Consider the following 6,732-nt stretch of genomic DNA (forward strand, 5'->3'; position numbering starts at 1 on the left):
TGCTCCTGATTTGGACCTTGAGATTTCAGTCCGGTGCTCCAATGTGGGTCTCTGTCTCTGTCTCCTTTCATCGCCTGATGAAGGTTAATATTCAGGAGGATGCCTAAATGTTTTTCGTTGGGTTCTCCTTATTTAGCTTCTCTAAGAACCCGAATTATAGGCTCAATGTCCTTTATTTATGGCTAGAAACCAAATATGAGTGAGTACATCCCATGTTCCTCTTTCATAGCAGCATTGTTTGTAATAGCCAGAACCTGGAAACAACCTAGATGCCCTTCAAATGAAGAATGAATGAAGAAAGTATGGAATATATACATATTAGAGTACTACTCAGCAGTAAAAAACAAGGGCTTCTTGAAGTTTGCAGGCAAATGGATGGAAATAGAAAACACTATCCTGAGTGAGGTAAGCCAGACCCAAAAATCAACTTCTTTAAAGAAATTTAAGAGCCTTAGTGTCATAGCCTAAAACTAAAACAATGAAATACTGGACATATTTGTCTCTTGAACCATGTGAACCTGCAGCCTAATATTCTGAGTACAAGAAAACCATAGAAATGCTATTGTTCTGTCCTCTGTGTCCTGAGGATAAAGGAGGCACAGGTTTTCTTTTCACCAAACTTCAGCCTGATCTAAGTGTGGCTAGATGCAATATGTTCATGGAAAGAAAGCATGTAAACCCTTAGAACATGTATTCGTAGATCCAAGTTTTCTGAAATAGGGTACCAAGGGCTTGACTGATGTGTATAATATAATCCCTATGACTTGTCATGCATTAAATCTCACTTTCTAAGAAATGCATATCACCCTCATGTAAATAAAAGCTTTGTAATGTCTCTGATATTCCTCTGCCTGTGAAGAATACATGAGGTATTGCTATCGAACCCCACATGTAGAAACATCAAGTCAATACTAAACTACCGAAAGTGACAGCAATCACTTCAAAGTTTTTGCTTGTGACACGATTTTAACTTTGATAAGAAATCTGCCACATCTAAGTCAATTACCAATGATCTTAAAATGAGAAGTGTTATATTCCATTTGCTCAACTTCACAGTGTGGGTTAATTTACAGTATTTGTCCAGGAGAGTTCCCGACAGAACTGATTGCTGTGATGTCAAGTGAGACAGTTTAGATTTTGTACTGTGCACATTTCAGGGAAAGAATTGCTCATCTTTTGCCTTAATCTTAAACTCTTCAATGCTTTGTAACTTTAGCATAAAATTTGAGTTGAGGCTAAGTTATATAAAAAGGACTAAATGAAAGAAAAGAATTCCTTGTTCCCTCATTCACTTTAAGAAGCAGTTATACATTTAAACATACACTCTAGCTCAGAGCTGGCATAAAGTAACCAATTAAAAGATGTATCTTTTCCCCTCACTGGTCTTAGATATCAAGATGTTGCCAATTTTTCTCCCTGCTATGTGTAGGCCCTTAAACCCCATGTTTCTAAAAGCAATTTCTGTGGAACAGTGATTTTCCAAAGTGTAGTTTCATTTTTTTCAGTATGTCTACAAAGCACTGAATTCCTTAATGAAATTTCCCAAGCCTCCCTTTAGACTTGTAAGGTTTCTTGGAAATACACTCCTATGGAAATCCAATATCTATTTTGAAACCTCCTATGCTAATTAGTATGCTAAATTTTACTGAGTTTGAAACCTATCGTTTGCTCAAAACACTATTAAAATATAACACTATTTCTGTGTGCAAATTATCGATAGTATAATAAGTCTAGGCACTTTAGACAATGGACTAAAAATAAAAATGTGTTTTCACCCACTGAAGTCAATAGGCACTTAAGAGTCTTGCTACCACTGATTAGCCATTTAGTCTACATCATAATTCTTTCTTTCTTCCTCCCAAAATTATATAATACTGAAATTAGCTCAAATATGAGAAAAAAATCTAACTACACTAACTGTAGGACTTCTAGGGGGAAATATACTAAGACAATTCTTAAGCACTCTCAAGTGCTAAGAGCCAAGAAAAATGAAAACATACATTTGATTACAAAAGAATGGAGAAGAAGGAAGGGGAGTGGGAGAAATGTATAACTCAACAAAAACAATTTAAAAAACTTTGTATATTGAGAAAGTACCCCACCTGCTTCAGAGAATCAGTTATTTCTGTCTTTTTTTTTTTTTGACTTAGGAATTACACAACACAAGGAAGGCAGTGTAATCTCTGAAAAATAAAAAACCCAATTCCTTCTAAAAAAAGAATATAAATAAAGATAAGATAGACAGAATTCCAATAAGCAACAAACAAAATATTTACAACCTATTTGATTAGGCAGGGAATGAAAGAAAGATAATGACAAGCAATGAAGAAAAATGAGCAAAAAATGCAAAACCAGCATGTATGTACATGCTATGTGAGCATGTGTACTGATAAACCATGTGCATCCATGCAAAGAATCGAGAGTCTATTGGATGTCCTTCTGCATCATTTTCTGCCTTAACTCCTTGGTGCAGGGTTTCTCACTGAAGCTAAGGCTCTCAATCATTTTTGTCTATGCCCAGTTTTTGCCTAGGGTTAGATTCCCGGGTCCTGACATTAAGTCACGGTCTCCACATGGAGAACACACACATGTGTATGTGCATCTGCATGTACATGTGTACACTTAAACATGTAAACACTCATATATCCACACATGGACATTACATACACATGCAAAAGCTAATAATCAGAAAGCAAAACAATTTGTTGTAGTGGCATTTCATTTGTAGTTTAATAAATAAAGCTTGCCTGAAGATCAGATTGTAAAATAGCCCAACTGGTAAGCCTTACAGACCAGGCAGTGGTAACAAACACCTTTAATCCCAGTTGCTACACTAATTGATATAGAAACAGTGTAGTGCATGCCTTTAATTACAGTGATGCATACCTTTGATCCCAGCCCTAGGGAGGATTATAAAGTGGGAGGAGACAGTTCTCAGTCTCAGGCTCATTCTGAGATTTCTGGAGAAAGGATTGCATTTTTTTTGTCTGAGGTAAAGGTAAGAGCTATTGGCTGGCTACTTTGCTTTTCTGACCCTCAGAAATGAACCCCAATTTCTGTCTCTGAGTTTTTATTAATTGTGCTTCATTTGGTTAAGAACCAATGGCTAGCTGTTTCCCTTTTCTGATCTTAAGGCAAATTTTATTTATTAAAATACAAATGAAATGCCTCTACAATTTGTTGACAGATTGATAAAAAGTATATAACTTTGGTTTCTTTTTTTGTTATTTCCTTAATGTCAAGATCATATAAGAGATAAGGAAGTCTTAGCTGTTATACTCCATTTATTTAAATAGATAGTCAAGTTCCCTTCCCAAACTACTGCTTACTTTACACACCAAGTCCTCATCCTGCTAAGAAGTAACATACTTGTTCTAAGGGGAAATATAATTAAAAATAGAAAACTTTTGTTTTTGAATTAGTATTATCAAAATGAAATGCCTTTTATTATTATAATTATTTTCAATAATCCATTAGAAACTTAAAAAAGAGACAACTCAAAGTAACCACGCTCTTCATATGGTCAAGTACATAGGACATGTTAGTTAATACAATTTCTTAAGAAAAACAGAACTAGTCCAACATCAAGACAAATTGGCATCATTTGTCAAACAGTTCATTCCAAGTCCACCAGGTAACTGGGAGGATTGTCAGTGTTGATCAGTTTTATCTGAAAGGGTAAAAAATAGACTCACATTGTTATGACAAATAATTTTGTGTCTAGTACAAGCTGCTCACCAAAGTTAGTTTACCACAGAATTTTGAACCAAAGGTGTTTTTGGTCCTAACGACTACATCTCAAAGAGGTGCTCCCAGGGCTGCTTGGAAAAGCTGGTGAGAGGCTAATTTATGTTACAAAATGACTTCCCACATCTCAGGGACAGCAAAGGAACTTGAAAGTTTCCTAATACAAGTATCTCAGAAAAGAGCTTGGGAAGAGTCACTTCCTTCATTTTCAATAGGGGAATTAAGCCTTTCATTTTTAATGTTTTTGTTTAAAATTTTGTTTGTCCTTATTATCAATTCCAGATAAACATTTGCTTGTGCACACAAATCTTTTTAAACCTTCTTAAAGATTAATAGCTGCAATATCTAGCTCACAGTAAAAATGTAAATCTATATTAACCAACATTGTAGAAGAGACAGTTGGCCATCTCAAGGAGGCTTTATACATAAAATCATATGGACTACACACATTTATAAAATTGTTTTGAAAGATGAACATATAAAAGCTGTGACTCAAAGGCTAGGACTGTAGTTTAGTGATACAATGTTCAAGTGTCCCAAATAAAGTCTAGACTTCAGCCCCTATCAACACACACACATACACACCATAAGAGATAGAGTGAGCTATTCTTAGGCATAGAGAATGCTAAGCACACCATGTTCTGAAGTAGAGATAACAGCTAACCAGAAATCAACTATGGTCAAGCATTCAAACATCTTATCCTGCAGTGTAAGATGAAGCCTGATTGTTACCACTGCTGAATTGACTGTGTTATGTTCTGATAGTATTCGTGTATGTGTATATCATAATGTCTATTGCAATGATTTCACATCACACATTATTTAATGATGGAGGAGGGTCATCTGTCTATGTGTTACTTTCATTGGTTAATAAAGAAACTCCCTTGGCCCTTTGATAGGACAGAAAATTAGGTAGGCGGAGTAAACAGAACAGATACTGGGAGGAAGAAGGCAATGAGGCAGAGGCTATAGCTCTCCTCTCCAAGATGGACTCAGGTTAAGATCCTTCCCCGTTAAGCCACCACCTCGTGGTGCTACACAGATTACTAAATATGGGTTAATCAAGATGTGAGAGTTAGCCAGTAAGAGACTGGAGATATGGGTCAGGCAGTGATTAAAAGAATACAATTTCCTTGTAATTATTTCAGGTAAAGCTGGCCATGAGCCGGGCGGGAACACAGCCTGCCACTCCTATTACAATTTAACTATAAAGCTAACATGAAATAAGTAATTCTCTTGGTAACTGACACTTTTAAACATTTCACAATTTAGTGAGAATCTCCAATGAAGAAGAGAGTCTCTCTACATGTTTCAAAAGAGATTAAGAAATTGGTCATCAAAAGAACAAATAATTAAATAAAAAATGGAATACAGACCTAAACAGATAACTCTCACTACACAAGCCTAAAATGACTGAAAGACACTTAAGGAGATGCTCAACATTCTTAGCCATCAGAGACATACAAATCAAAACAACTCTGAGATTTCATCTTATACCTATTAGAAAGGCCAAGATCAAGAGCACTGATGACAACTTATGCTGAAGAAGATGTAGGGTAAAGGAAACACTCCTCCACTGTTGGTGGGAGTGAAAACTGGTATAGCTGCTTTGGAAATCAATATGGCAATTTCTCATAAAATTAGAAAACAACCTAATCCAAGATTTTTATATAACTTTAACATTGGAAAATTATTAAAAAAATAATTTTGAAGCAAAATTGAAAATGAATATGATATTTATTAAAATAAAGTAACATTCTCATAACATTAATGCCCCATAGCATTACATGGTTAGCTGCCTCAACTACAACAAGATCAGAAATTATACCAAGGTGTTAGTGGTACTGATGCGGGATTCCCCTATGTATGTTGTGATTACTATTGATTAATTATGAAACTGCTTTGGACCTACAGCAGAGGAGAACTTATACAAGAAGGGAAAATTAAACTGAATGATAGGAGAAAGAAGGGCAAATTCGGAGAGAAGCAATGTAGCCCCACTAGAGACAGAAACCCAGAACTTTACCCACTAAGCCACAGCCACGTGGCGACACACAGATTAATAGAAATGGGTTAAATTAAGATGTAAGAGTTAGCCAATGAGAAGCTAGATCTAATGGGCCAAACAGTATTTTAAATAATATAGTTTCTGTGGAATTATTTTGGGGCTAAGTAGCTAGGAACAGCCAAAGGACCCTCCTTCCTACTACAGGGCAGGGCAAGCAGTCACTGCCATATTTCCCCTAGCAATGGCACCGCTTAAGTTCATAAGAAGGGCTTAGCGTTCTAAGAAGCGCTTCTGGTCATAAAAGGATTACAGATATGCAATAAAGGCAAATTCAGATGAAAGAGTCCTCTAAATGAGAAACAGTGTGCTTTAAAAATGTACGTAGGCATGGGAGAGAGAGGAAAAAGAGTATAGAGAGTTATAAAAAGAAGTAAATTGTTTATAAAAATTGTAAAAACAAAGTATTTAAAGAAACAGAGTAAGACAGTCATAGATTGGAGCAAAGATAATAAAATATTAAAAAATAATAGAGTAAAAATTGATATGCCATGTAAAGATGAAATACACACAGAGTCTAAATTATGTATATTATTGTGTTTTTCTTTGAATTATTTGACTCTGAAGGGGCTAAGTAAACAACATATATACTTTAAATATGTCTTGACTTCAGAATTTGAATCTAAAGATGTGTTACTTTGCAAAAGAGGTTCTTCTTGTGTTTCCTCAGAGGATGAGAACCTGTGGAATAATTCCAGACTAATGTGGTTTGATGGACCAAGAACCCCAGAAAGGTTTCTGTGCACACCCCCAAAAGTTACTTCACTCAATAAACAGCAGAAAGCAGTTTGGAGAGAACTATGCATATATTCCCAAATATTGCTTATACAAGTTTGTTTACATTTAAAGGGGGAATTGTTGTAGAGATTGCATTGGTATGGATCTTGGTTTATTGATACAAATTTAAGGTCAATTATGAT

The sequence above is a fragment of the Alexandromys fortis genome, unplaced genomic scaffold (genome assembly GCF_014885135.2).
Source record: "Alexandromys fortis isolate MF-2015 unplaced genomic scaffold, M_Fortis_MF-2015_v1.1 scaffold_134, whole genome shotgun sequence".
Taxonomy (NCBI): domain Eukaryota; kingdom Metazoa; phylum Chordata; class Mammalia; order Rodentia; family Cricetidae; genus Alexandromys; species Alexandromys fortis.